The sequence below is a fragment of the Heptranchias perlo genome, chromosome 4 (assembly GCF_035084215.1).
Source record: "Heptranchias perlo isolate sHepPer1 chromosome 4, sHepPer1.hap1, whole genome shotgun sequence".
Lineage (NCBI taxonomy): Eukaryota > Metazoa > Chordata > Chondrichthyes > Hexanchiformes > Hexanchidae > Heptranchias > Heptranchias perlo.
In genome coordinates this window covers 128,243,656-128,258,409 of record NC_090328.1, presented here as the reverse complement: position 1 = coordinate 128,258,409, position 14,754 = coordinate 128,243,656, and the positions used below count along the sequence as shown (strand labels likewise).

General features: G+C 42.5%; 1 protein-coding gene across 3 annotated transcripts in view; it reads left to right on the top strand.

Annotated features, from left to right (window-relative positions):
- Window positions 1-504: 504 nt before the first annotated feature.
- The window catches only part of plgrkt (plasminogen receptor, C-terminal lysine transmembrane protein), a 78,329-nt gene continuing 64,079 nt past the window's right edge, over window positions 505-14,754 (top strand). Inside the window, exons 1-2 of one of the 3 annotated variants that reach the window (XM_067983629.1) lie at window positions 505-640; window positions 12,776-12,837. The gene's annotated coding sequence lies outside the window, so the exon portion shown is untranslated. Of the gene's footprint in view, window positions 641-12,761; window positions 12,838-14,754 lie in introns of all 3 variants that reach the window. The other 2 variants (XM_067983628.1, XM_067983630.1) reach the window with 2 other exon arrangements.

Below are 14,754 nucleotides of genomic sequence, written 5' to 3'. Positions count from 1 at the left end.
ACCCGCCAGTGCTTTCTTTATTTTCCTCCATAGCTGCTCACTCGTCATCTCTACTCCCACCATCTCTTCTTCCCACTAAGAGCTCAATCTCTCTTGCGGGCAACACCAATCTCCTTTACTCCCTAACCATTCAAATCTTCCCTCACTCACCCAAACTCTCACTTTGTCACTCAACTCGTCACCACCAATCTCTTTTGAACAGGCAAGAAAACCAGTACCTCTGCACTGGCATTCTTTCTTGTCCCTTCCTCCTCCAGTGTTGCATACCTGCCCACCACTCAACTCAACCCAACCTTCCCTCCCTACCCCACCACACGTTAAGCTCCACATTCAGATAACGAACCCCATCCGCACTGCAAACAAATCTTCCTTTGAAGCACTTTTTAAGAGGGAGGGGGGCAGAACATAATGCCACTGCGCTAATCGGAATAGCGCCCGCAAAAAAAAAAAATAATAATTGCAATTGGGAAATCCGGATGCTGTTGAAACTCAGGGCAAGTGGGTGGCTGGTTCGTTTTTGTGACAGGCAGGAGGGGAGGACATTGAGAACCCTGTGCTGCTGAACTCAGGGAGGATCCGGGACAAAGGGAGCAGTGAGGCGGACAATCCCAGAGACAGAGCCCGGCTCAGCCCAGTCACGGTACGTGCGACCTCCACTAACACTTTCATTACCAGATCCTCTCCAAAACCCACTGGCAGCGCCTGAAAAGAAGAAAATCAAAACCAAAAGTCATGGAAACGGGCCAAATTTGGAGAAAAAAAAAATCCGAACAGAAATTGCTCTTCCAGTGCTTCAGACTCTAAATGTTTATTTCTTTTTTTTTAAAAAAAGAGTAATAACACTATTGTAGAATGCTGTTCCCTCGGCCTTATTAAAGCATAGGGGTAAATGAGGACATTGGAGAGCCTTGCCAGGTCTCCCATTGCCAGGCAAGGCTCACCCATCGTTATAGTGAAATTCACTGCTGGTCAGTGTGCGGAGTCTGTTTTTAGAGCTCACAGATTGAGCCGAATTCCCTTCACCTATTTCAGTATGTGCTCTCGTGTTTCTCAGCTCTAGGCTGCCTATAACTACAGATGGCCAACTAATGTCACTGGCGGCTTAGTGAATAGCTGCGAAACATAGGAGAGCTTGTTTTTTAAGGGCTTCACTTCAAAGCAACGTCTTTATATATATATATATATATTGAAATAAAGCCTGGAAACAAATCATTCTCTACCTTACAATTGTTTACCTGGCTTATATAAACTTTTTTTCTCCCCCCTGGTCAACCTATTTATTTTCAAATGGTAAAATAGTGGGGACTGGAATTTGTATTTGCTTCTCTTAATATTTGCTTTTTTTTAAAAAAAAAAGGAAATGCAGAAAAATGTACAGGTTGTTCAGAATCTGACAAAAAAATTCAAATTTCAGCTGTACTCTCCTCAGAAATATTGTGCATTTCCAGCATTTTTTAAAATCTTTCTCTCGAGTTAATTCTCATTTCAGAACTGACAATTTTATGTTAAGATTACATGTGTTCAGCTGATTAGCAATGTGGAGCTTAATGCAGAGCTCGCCCCTTCCTAGTTTGAAGCTGAAATGAAACAGTCAGTCCCTATATGTATAAGAAATAGGAGCAAGAGTAGGCCATACGGCCCCTCGAGCCTGTTCCACCTTCAATAAGATCATGGCTGATCTTCAACCTCAACTCCACTTTCACACCCAATCCCCATATCTCTTGATTCCCCCAGAGTCCAAAAATCTATCTATCTCAGCCTTGAACATATTCAACGACTCAGCATCCACATCCCTCTGGGGTAGAGAATTCCAAAGATTCACAACCCCCTGAGTGGAGAAATTCCTCCTCATCTCAGTCTTAAATGGCCGACCCCTTATCGTGAGACTAAGCCCCCTAGTTGTAGACTCTCCAGCCAGAGGAAACAGCCACTCAGCATCTACCCTGTCAAGCCCTCTCAGAATCTTAAATGTTTCAATGCGATCACCTCTCATTCTTCTAACCTCCAGAGAATATAGGCCCATTCTACTCAATCTCTCCTCATAGGACCACCCAGGAATCAATCTAGTGAACCTTAGTTGCCCCTCCTCTCAGGCAAGTATATCCTTCCTTAGATAAGGAGACTAAGACTGTACACAGTGCTCCAGGTGAGGTCTCACCAAAGTCCTGTACAATTGTAGTAAGACTTCCTTACACTTGTACTCCAACCCCTTGCATAAAGGTCATCATACTATTTGCCTTCCTAATTGCTTGCTGTACCTGCATGCTAACTTTTTGTGTTTCTTGTACGAGATCACCCAAATCTCTCCGAACACCGACATTTAATAGTTTCCCACCATTTAAAAAATATTCTGTTTTTCTATTCTTCCTACCAAAGTGAATAACCTCACATTTCCACACACTTGGAAATATATCGCCGTTCCTTCATCGTCGCTGGGTCAAAATGCTGGAACTCCCTACCTAACAGCACTGTGGGAGAACCTTCACCACATGGACTGCAGCAGTTCAAGAAGGCGGCTCACCACCACCTTCTCAAGGGCATTTAGGGATGGGCAATAAATGCTGGCCTCGCCAGCGACACCCACACCCCATGAACGAATAATAAAAAAAATTATACTCCAACTGCCACCTTCTCACCCACTCACCTAACCTGTCAATATCCCTTTGCAGGCTTGTTGTGTCCTCCTCACAGCTTACTTTCCCACCTAGCTTTGTATCGCCAGCAAACTTGGATACATTACACTCGGTCCCTTCATCTAAGTCATTAAAATAGATTGTAAATAGTTGAGGCCCAAGCACTGATCCTTGCGGCACCCCACTGGTTACAGCCTGCCAACCTGAAAATGTCACGTTTATCCCTACTCTCTGTCTTCTGTCCGTTAACCAATCCTCTATCCATGCTAATATAATACCCCCAACCCCATGAGCCCTTATCTTGCATAACAACCTTTTATGTGGCACCTTATCGAATGCCTTTTGAAAATCCAGATATACGACATCCACTGGTTCCCCTTTATCTACCCTGCTAGTTACATCCTCAAAAAACTCTAAGGGCCTGATATTAGGAGGGAGGCGGGTTGGCAGGGGGGGGTCGACTGGACGCGTGGGTAACGCGCCCAGTGAAATCGATGGGTTTGGCACGCGATTGTAAGTAAATTGAAGCCACTTACCTTGGCTTCCGGGTTTCGCGCAGGAAAGCTGCGCAGCGGGCGGACTGCGCACCCGCATCATAGGCTGTCAGCTGGAGGAGCCCTATTTAAAGGGGCAGTCCTCCACTGACTGATGCTGCAGAAAATAGGCAAAATTACAGCATGGAACATCCCAGGGGGAAGGCTGCTCCCAGGTTTAATGATGCCTCACTCCAGGTCTTACTGGATGGGGTGAGGAGGAGGAGGAGGACAGAGATCTTACACCCGGCGGGTGGGAGGAAGTGGCCTGCCTCTGCCACCATGAAGGCCAGGCTCGAGGTGGCAGAGGAGGTCACCAGCACCACCAACATATCACGCACCTGCATACAGTGCAGGAGGCGCTTCAATGACCTAACCAGGTCAGCCAAAGTGAGTACTCTTACTCATTCCCCTACACTCCGTCTGCCACATCACCGCCCTCACCCCACATCTCCTTCTGCACTGCCAACACTACTCTATCACATCAATCCTCACACGCACTGAACTCTCATCCTCATCTTACCTGCACTTCCTTATCTCCCCAGTACTCATCCCACCACTACCACTCAACATTCAATTTCATGGTTCTGTCTCATACTCACCCTCTCATGCATCTCTTTCACAGTCAGCCTCACCCAACCTGCCACTACCTGTGCTGTAGCCACAGGGCATGCATCACGTATGCGTAGTAGGAAGCGTAAGGCAAACGTGTCGTGAGCATGAAGGGGATGCACAAGGGTGTTTGAGGGTTTGTCATGGTTTTTACTTATATTTGATTTCTGATCAACTCACATTACATATTATATTGTCACCACTACTGCTACGTCTTGGCCATTCTTGACTGGCTTGTGCAATAATGCCCTTTCATGAGGTTCTCCATGAACACCCTTGGTACCACCCATTGGGTCACCCTACAGTGGGTGTATGTGTAGTTGCACAACTACTTTGTGCAGGTGCCTGTTGCGCAGCACTGTGTTGTGTAGCTCCACGTGGCGGAGGTGGACGGCGTGCCTGGCGAGACTGGTGATGTTGGTCGTCCTCCAATGGAGTGATGAATGCAGCTATGGAACCCCTCCCCCCTCCCCATCCTGACGGTGTGAGTGTGAGGGGGTCTTCAAAGTAGGTAAATGTGTTTGGTCAGCAGCGTTTAGGGTATGTTGTAATAATTTTGAGTGTGGAGACAACGGTGTGGCAGGCAAAGATTTGTCTGAGGTGACAGAGTGCCCTGCTGCAATGAATGAGGTATTCCCCCCAACTGTCAAGGAATCCTCTGCATCTCCCAATGGCTGCTGACTGAAACACGTCTGCAACAACAGGGAGTGTTTCTCACAGCATGGGAAACACGCTGAGGAGAGTCCAAAAGCACATCCCTGCTAAAATCTCTTCCCAATGAGGTCTGTCAACGACCTCAAGTACCTCCCTAACTATCTAAACTGTCATCCCGCCGGCTTTGATTGCCGGTGGGAGTCCCGCATGCGGGGGCTGCGCGCGCACCGATTCGCGTCATTGGGAAACCTGGAAGTGGGCGGGTTGGAGCCGGACTCTGGACCTGCTCCAGGATTCCCCAATTTTAGGAACCCCCCCGCCACGAACGCACCCCCTCGGCCATCCTAAAATTGACCCCTAATAAATTTGTCAAACACGATTTCCTTTTCATAAAACAGTGTTGACTCTGCCTAATCATATTATGATTTTCTAAGTGCCTTGTTACCACTTCCTTAATAATGGATTCCATCATTTTCCTGATGTCAGGCTAACTGGCCTGTAGTTCCCTGTTTTCTCTCTCCCTCCTTTCTTGAATAGCGGGGTTACATTTGCTACCTTCCAATCCACTGGGACCGTTCTAGAATCTATGGAATTTTGGAAGATCATAACCAAGCAACCACTATCTCTGCAGCCACCTCTTTTAGAACCCTAGGATGTAGGTCATCAGGTCCTGGGGATTTATCAGCTTTTAGTCCCATTAGTTTCTCTAGTACTTTTTCTCTACTGATGTTAATTACTTTCAGTTCCTCACTCTCATTAGCCCCTTGGTTCCCCATTATTTCTTTTTGTGTCTTCTACTGTGAAGACAGGTACAAAATATTTGTTTTTAACGCATCTGCCATTTCCTGATTCCCCATTATAATTTCTCCTGTCTCAGCCTCTAGGGAACCAACGTTTATTTTTGCTGCTCTCTTCCTTTTTACGTACTTGTAGAAATTCTTACAATCCGTTTTTATATTGCTTGCTAGTTTACTTTCGTATTCTATTTTCTCCCTTTTTATCAATTTTTTGGTCATCCTTTGCTGGTTTCTAAAACTCTCCCAATCCTCAGGCTTACTACTCTTCTTCGCAACATTATGGGCCTCTTCTTTTAATCTAATACTAACCTTAACTTCTTTAGTTAGCCACGGATGAATCACTTTTCCCGTGGAGTTTTTATTTTTCAATGGACTGTATATTCGTTGAGAATATTGAAATATTTCTTTAAATGTTTGCCATTGCTTATCTACTGTCTTACCTTTTAATCTAATTTCCCAATCTACCTTAGCCAACTCGCCCCTCATACCTATGTAATTGGCTTTACTTAAGTTTAAGATTCTAGTTTCAGTCTTAAGTATGCTGACAATATCTAGATCTATCTTTCTACCATTCCCTTGACGCCACTGACAATCATTGTACTGCCTCACTGCTTATCCAACATCAAATTCTGGATGAGCCAGAACTTTCTCCAACTTAACATCTGCAAAACCAAAGCCAATCTGTTCATCTGTTGTTCACCCTAGAACACAATTTCATCCCCTTACTTAGACTACACCTAATGGTGTGCAACAGTGGTGTCCTGTTTGACCCTGGGTTTCAAAGCCTATAATCCAAGCCATCACCAGGACTACCTATTTGCACCTCCTCAAAATTGCTCGTCTTCTCTTTTACTTCACCCCCACCAACACTGAAATTCTCATCCATACCTTTGTCACCTCCAGGATTGCCTTCTCCAATACTCTCATAGGAAGGAACATAGGAATAGGAGTAGGCCATTCAGCACCTTGAGCCTGCTCCACCATTCAATTAGATCATGGCTGATTTGTATCTTAACAACAATAACAACTTGCATTTATTTAGTGCCTTTAGTAATAAAACATCCCAAGGTGCTTCACAGGTGCGTTATTCAACAAAACTTGTCACCGAGACACATAAGGAGATATTAGGACAGGTGACCAAAAGCTTGGTCAAAGAAGTAGGTTTTAAGGAGCGTCTTCAAGGAGGAGAGGTAGAGAGGCGGAAAGATTTAAGGAGGGAATTTCAGAGCTTAGGAACTAGGCAGCTGAAGGCATAGCCACCAATGGTGGAGCAATTAAAATCGGGGCTGTGCAAGAGGCCAGAATTGGAGGAGCTCAGAGCGTTATAGGGCTGGAGGAGGTTACAGAGATAAGGAAGGGCAAAGCCATGAAGGAATTTGAAAACGAGGATGAGAATTTTAAAATCGTGGTGTTGCTGGACTGGGGACCAATGTAGGTCAGTGATCACAGGGGTGATAGGTAAATGGGACTTGGTGTGGGACACCATCTACCCACCTTGGTTCCGTGACCCTTAATGCCATTGCCTAACAAAAATCTAGTAATCTCAGTTTTGAAATTTTCAATTGACCTAGCCTCGACAGCTTTTTGGGGGAGAGTGTTCCAGATTTCTATCACTCCTGAATGGTCTAGCTCTATTTTTAAGGTTATGCCCCCTTGTACTGGACTGCCCCGCCAGAGGAAATGGTTTCTCTCTATCTACCCTTAATCAGCCCTTAATCTTCTATACTCAAGGGATTACAAGCTTAGTCTATGCAACCTCTCATCATAGTCTCCCTGAGATTCGCCTAAAATAAGCTCTAACCCATCCAAAACTATGTCTGTCTGCGTCTTATCCCGCACTAAGTCTCACTCCCCTACCATCACTCTACTTGTCAACCTCTATTGACTGCCCATTTCCCAATGAATTGAATTCAAAATCCTTCTAGTTTACAGGTAGAAGGACTTGCCCCACTTTAGCACTGCAACTTCCTCTAGCCCTAGGTGCCAGTGTACAGCCTATGCTCTTTCAATTCTGTCCTCCTCTGCAACCCCCTCCTATCTTTCAACCTTTGGTGGCAGAGCCTTCAGTCTTTCTTGCCCTACATTCTGCAACTCTCTTCCTAAACCCCTGTTTTGCTACTTCTCACCTTGCAAAGTTTCCTCAAAACGTAGCTCTTTGACAATGTCCTCAGTTACCTTTTCTAATTTTTCTGCCATTGTTGCTTGATATTTGTGGACATTTACATTAACAGTGTTATATAAACAGTGATTAGTAGATCTCCCATGGTGTTGCATATGGAGAGTCAGAGGATATGCTACTTTATAACAATTGGGGGTGTTATCATCAAAGTATGACAGCGAACGTGATGGTAAAATGTTACAGGAAGTAAATGTGACTCTTACAAGAAGTGCATGCAATATGCAAGACTTGTATATCACTAGTCGATCTCCTGTGGCAGTGCACACCGTAAGTCAAAGAAGATGGTTTCTCTCTTACCTGTCTTTGTTGTCTTTATTTTACTGTTTCTCTTTTATATCGTCTTCTTCTGTATCTCTCTTTCTTCACTCCTGCTTTTCTCTCTAACAGCTTATAAATATAATAAAAAATCTTACATCTGCATGTAATTCCTGTATTTAAAAAACATTACGTTAGTGTGCAAATCACTCCAGTGCTGCACAATCTGGCCACTGAGTAACACTGTATTATCTTTTCCCTACAAATTGCTCAAGATATTGTCTGAAACCTTTTCATCTTTAAATTTTACATCCATCAGTCTTTCTCAGTAACTAATATTTCTAATGTCCAAATTAAGGGTTCAAGCAAAATCAAAATTCAAACAAATACATATTTCACAATTATATAATTAAAATTATCCATTGAATTATTTTTTGTGTCTTTTAATGCCTTCATCAAAGTTTTACGTTAAGGCAAACGCCTCTCCCAAAAGCCTGGGCTTGGACTTGATATTTTTGCCCTGGTAGTGAACTGAATTTAGATTGTGCAGTTTGAACATGCGCAGTGTACCGAATTTTCTTAGGATGCCTCAGTCAATTGTACTTATGAATTATTTTTCTTTAGCTTCTGGCAGTTTCTTTTCAGCAGGTTTTTTAAATCATTAAGATTGGAAGGCAAAAAGATAAATACAATACTGCTTGCATTTATATGGCGCCTTTCACGACCTCAGGACATCCCAAAATGCTTCCCAGCCAATGATGTTGGTTGAGGGATAAATGTTGAGCAGGACACGGGATGGGGAGGGGAATTGCCAGCTGTTCTTCAAAGATTGCCATTGGATCTTTTACATCCACTTGGGAGACAGACAGGACCTCAGTTTAACATCTCATCAGAAAGACGGCCCCTCCGACAGTGCAGCACTCCCTGAGTACTGCACTGAAGTGTCAGCCTAGTTTATGTGCTCAAGCTTCTGGAGTGGGGCTTGACCTCACAACCTTCTGACTTAGAGGCAACAGTACTTGTAGGCGGTGCTGTGATTGACCGTTAAAATTGTCACATAACATTAATTCCTACTGAGTGCCAGGAGTTTAATTCTTGATGCCCCACACGGTCCTTGACTACTGGGTGGCTCTCCAGAAGTATGTTTACTGCAATGTCTGTTAATTGTGGATTATCTGATCCTTACTTTATTTTTTAAAGAGACAACACTATAACTCAGAATAAAATTTTATGGAGCCTCATTGCTGCAATGTGTGGCTGCACTGCACTCACTATTCAGGGCACAAATGTAGGTCTATTGAAAACAAATCATCAAATTGGAGAGCTTTACATCGTTGCCATAAATATGATGCATTAATTCCTGAAATATGACATAGTTACATCTCAGGCAAATGGTTACAAATGCACTAATGTCACTTGCATGCAAGATAACAATTCATCAGTGTTAAAGCTCAAATCTAGTTTTCACACTTCGCAATCTCAAATCTGTGTCCCAGCAACAAAATTTCATAAAAATACAAAGAATATAAGCTTTGCACATTCATTGAAGATTACAAAACAGCAATATCATGACATTTGGCTGATGCTCCCATTCATACTTATTATAAATGCTATACCAGCAGATGTGCTTCAGACATTTGATCCAGTTCAAAACTAAAGAAATTGGGTAGAGCTGTAATACGTCTGTCCTGAATTTTGTCATAATATTATAACATTTCTTGTTTAAAATTAGTCATGCAATCGTCTATCTCCAGCTTTCTCGTATTATCTTAAGCTGTAATAATACACAATGTTCTTTATTTAATCTTTTTCACATGCCATAGTTAATGAGCAGATAGCAACAGTGCACAGAATTTTGTCAGGATCTGTTGCTTTAATAGCACTATGTATTAGCATGTGACCTTTCCCTTTTCAGCACCCTGCACAATATCCTGTTATCATTCCCACTTCTTTTTTCCACCATTGTCTTTCCACTGCTCATGCAAATGTATGTAAGAGACCAACTATTTGGGCAATAAATTGTGCCTATTTTAGGCTCTTGTGCTTAAAGATGAGGGTAGATTATCCTACCTCAGATTTGGTGCATATTTAGTATCAACTTTGGTATCACATGTCTGGGTGAGACATATGGGACTCATTCATACTTAACATTCCCCATTCTTGGATTCCCGATCACTTGCTGTATTGGCAGAAAGGGGCATACCGATACTACACGTTTGGAATATAAACCTGATTGAGAAGATTCATGCCTGTTCTTCGCACAGCATTCCTAACCTCAGTGGTGCCACTGGAGGGGGTACCAAGTGAAGCCAAACACTTCCCTAAAGGGAGACTAATTGGAAGGGGATTCATGTGAATTTATTGTTGATCATCTCCAACAGGGTGGAATTGGTGGAGACTTGTGACCCTGTCTACCTACTGGGTTTGGTCATTTCGTATCTTATACCTATCTCAAAGAGAATACATGTCATTAACACAACTACATTTAACATTCTTGTAAGGTGACCCATAGGGAACACCTTTTGTAATGTAAATTCATGAAAGAGGTTTATCTAAACATACAGAAATGGCGGACAGCAAAGAACCCACTGCTCCATCCAGCTGGTCTCATACACAGTTGTGAAGCCTTATGCATCGCAATACACATCCACTCCCAACCCCATCCCACACGGAGCCATGTAATCTCCTGGGAGAGGTGAAAAAACATATAAAGACCCAGGCCAATTAGGAATAAAAATCTGGAATATTTCTCTCCGACCCCTTTGGGAGATCGAAACTAGTCAAGGAGTCCACCCTGGCCCTGATTAATGTTACAAGGTACCTACCTCTTGTATGAGGTGACCTCAGCCCCAGTCAGAGACGGGTTCAGCACTTGCTTCAAGGAATTCAGCGAGGCAGCCTTCATCGCACAAGCCGGCATCCTGTTCCAGAGGGCCACTATTCTCTGGGAAAAGAAGAACCGCCTAACATCGAACCTAGTTCTGCCCTTACGTAACTTGTAAGCGTAACTTATTTTAACCTATCCAGTTAAAATAATTGGTCTACATAAAGACAATCTGATCCCTTCATTATTTTATAAACCTTGATCAAATCACCCCATGTCTACTCTTCTCTAAAGTATGGAGACCCAGCGAATTGAGCCTATTCGAGTAACTAAGATGTTTTAAAGTGGGAATTCATTTTGTGGCCCTCCTCTTCACTCTTTTGGGTAATAGGACTCCTTAAAAGCAAGTGTTCTTGCCTGATAGTTGAACTTAGTGTTGTACTTTCATGATATTCTCTTCTTTGAGCCTGCGGCATTTTGTGACATCAAACTCTTGACATGGAAGTTGTCCACGTATGTGGCCCTAGTCTCAAGAATTATGTGTGACATAAGAGGGAAATGCTGAGAGATAAAATTAAAATCCTGGAAACAATGGATAACATTCAATTCTTAATAACAGTAACAAAAATATAAATTTATATTCAAGCAAGCAAACTCAGTGGAATAAATAAAACCAATATGATCTTATTGACAGCATCACAAAGACTAAGGTCATCGGCTGAAATATCTTGATTTATGCCTCTTTGCTGCAAAATTCAATGTTGCCTCATTGTACATTGTAACATTGTAGATTGTAGGATTCACAGAATACTCAGGAACAGTATTGCTACTCAAATGTAATCAATAGTATTCCAGTATTCAGTTACATCAGTACATAACCTGTATTTCTGTATGGTGACAAAGTGAAAAATTCTTAGATCTGTGTAGAAATTATTTACTAGGTTTGAAAATAAATGAGTTACTAAAAATTTTCTTTTTGCCGACTTCAAAATATGGACAAAGCAGTGTGCATTAAAAAATAACACGTGAAAACAAAACTAGGACAAAGGAAAATTGTTCCTGCATGCAGAAATAATTACTTTATTTTTTGTTCATTATAACAATATGTTCTGACACTGCTGGTAAACAGACTAATCTTAAAGTGAAAACAAAATAGGTTCGTGACCAAATTGGATTCTATATTAAGAGCTGGCTTTGTGAATTGGAATCTGAAATGTCCAATTTACAACGATGCATAATTGAATCTTCCTTCATTCAATTTGACTTATTAGCTCAGCTTCCTACCTGAAGACCTCAGTCACACCATTCCTACAATTTGATTTTGTACCCTGACTGTCACCTGAAAAAACAGAAGGTCCATGTTTTTAGCACCAGATGTTTTTTTTTCAATTTTCCAGCTAAACAGCATTTGTCCATGAAGGGATTTTATGCATCAGCCTTTTGACATTTTTTGTAGCAGTTTGCTGTGAAATAATTAAATACGCTTTGTCAAACTTTAGTTTCTCTGGTGTTATTCCACATGCAATTTTTACTTGTGACAGTCAACAGAAGCTGTTTGTGAGGATTTTAAGAGTCGTTTTTAATAATCTTTACACCTAGTAAAGTTACCTTTAAAAAGTTTCATAACTTTTTTATAGGTCTCCTATTTGCAGCACAAAGATTTACTATTTATTATGATTAATTTTTTATTTCCCTTTTCTCCACAATGATTTCTTACAGTTATGTGATGGTTCACATGTTGTGTTGCTTCGAGGTTGTTACATATAATTTCAAGTGACTGAAATATAATAGGAATATCTTTCTTTCAGAACTAAACAGGACACCATGGTTGAACACCATCAGGATTAGTTATTACTCCCCCATTTGGTCTGGACGGAAGCTAGAATCAGCAAAGTTTCTGGTGGCAGCTAAACAGGAAGGCGTTGGTTTTGCTGATGTTGAGCTGAAGAAGGTTTTAGATCATCCAGGGTATCTTGTCAGACAGACACAACAAAAGTTGGGGAATGAAGGGTGGTGGTGGAGAGGTAGAGTTGAGTATCATTGTCATAGATATGGAAGTTGACGTCCATAGATATGGAAGCTGATCGACAGGCCGGCTGCCGACAGGAGCACACGTCTGAGAAGGAGTTAGGATAGAGATGGGAGGGGAACAAAGATTAGAGTGGAGACATTGGAGATCGGTTGGGAGGGGTGGTGTTAAGGCAACATTGTTTTTAAGGTTTGTTTATTTACTTTTTTTACAATGGGAAATGTAATTTTATTTAATTCCTTTAGTCTATTTTACGTAGAGCTGGCCCTTCCCGCTTGGTTCCACCAGACGTGAATCGGAAGTCGTGGGAAAGCTGCCCAGGTAACGTTAAAATCTTTTTAAGTGGCCAATACACAAAAAATAAACGAGCTTAAGTACCTCAGTGAGATACATTTGCCCCTTTAATTGTCGGACTGCTGGATTTAAGTGGGGCGGGTCTTCCTGGTGACTGATGTGCACACGCACACAGATTTGCCTGAGTCTCATTCAAAAATGTATGGGTTCCAGCCGGGATGTCTGCTCACTCCCATAAACAGCGATTTTGATCATTCCCCTGCCCTCAACCCACCCGTTTTTCCCTTTTAAAATCCTGCCCCATGTTTATGGATGATATAGCCAAGAAGCAGTATAACAGATGTACTGACTATTGGAACTGGTAGGAAAGAAAGAAAGGGCTTACATTTATGTAGCACCTTTCGCATTTTCAGGATGTCCCAAAGAACTTTACAACCAATTAATTACTTTTGAAGTGTACTCATAGTTGTTGATGCTAATAGTTGAGAGAGAAATGTTGGCTAAGACAACGGGAGAGGAGAATTCCTTGCCCTTTTTCGATTGACATGGGATCTTTTATATCCATGTGAGCAGGCAGAAAGAGCCTTAGTTCAGTGCCTCATCTGAAAGATAGCACGTCTGTCAATGCAGCACTCTCCGTACTGCACAAAGGTGTCAGCCTATATTATGTGGTCAAACATCTAGTAGGACTTGAATCCATGACATTCTGACTCGAGGTGAGAGTGCTACCAGCTGAGCCAAATGGACACTTTGAATGGACAAATGTAAGGAGTCTTACAACACCAGGTTATAGTCCAACAGTTTTATAACCTGGTGTTGTAAGACTCCTTAAATTTGTCCACCCCAGTCCATCACCGGCATCTCCACAACTTTGAATGGAAGCAGTGGAAGCAGAAGTGGATGAAGCTACAGAGGTGGACAACAAGGGAGAGGCAATGAAAGAGGATTTAATGGTCAACCATACTAAAGGTTATGTAGAGGTCAAGCAGAACGAAAAGGAACAATGTGCCAAGGTCTCAGTCACATTGAATTGACTAGAGTGATCTTAGTGCTGTGGGGAACTGAAAACCAAAATTTATTGTCTCATTTTTGAGAAGTGAGTCTGCAATGCAGAGATACTTGGCTCAAACAATAGACAGCCAGCTCAATAACAAACACAAAAGCATACTGAATCCGATGACTCCACTGCAGAATCAAGCCAGAAGTTTGATGTTAAAGGGAGAGGGATAATCGTAGGGGAGGGGGTGCGGACGGACCAGCAATGGCCTAGAAGGTTTTTGCTGGGCCAGGTGGAGCATGAATTCTCTTCCAGGCCCCACAAAAATCTGTTTTCAAAAGAAACAGAAACGTAGGTGGTTTTGGAGTGGCTTGCAGTGGTCCCTTTAAGGAGTGTTGGTTAGGCTGCTCTGTGCCCGCCACCAATGGGCAGACCGTGAACAACGGAAGGTGCCTGGGTTAGAACAGAGGGATGTTATCATATCGTCCAGGGGGTCTTGAGTCTGAGACAGTAACAGGAGAGATGATCAATGGTGGAGTAATGACAGATGGAGTAAGGGATATGGAGGAGCTTTATGCAAGACGGGTGGAATACTGGAGTATGAAGGACAGAAACTAGCAAGAGGAAAGTGAAAAGAAGATGAAAAATGGGCAAAGCAGAACTGGGGGATTGCTGACAGAGAGAAATAGGAGCTAGGATCTGCAGCAGCAGCCAAAATGCACACATGGAAGAATGTAGAGACTGTGGGATAACCAAGGCATGACTATAAACGGCAATCTTATGAATATGCAGTTGTGGTGGAGAGCCTTGATTGCTGCGGACAAGCTTTCTATGATTCTCTGCCCATTAACCTTAAAGATGAAAATTGTGGGGAGCACACCTGTGATTTCCTGTTACGGAGTTTTGCGCTGGGAGTATGCATTCATAATAATGGCCTGGAAAACCCC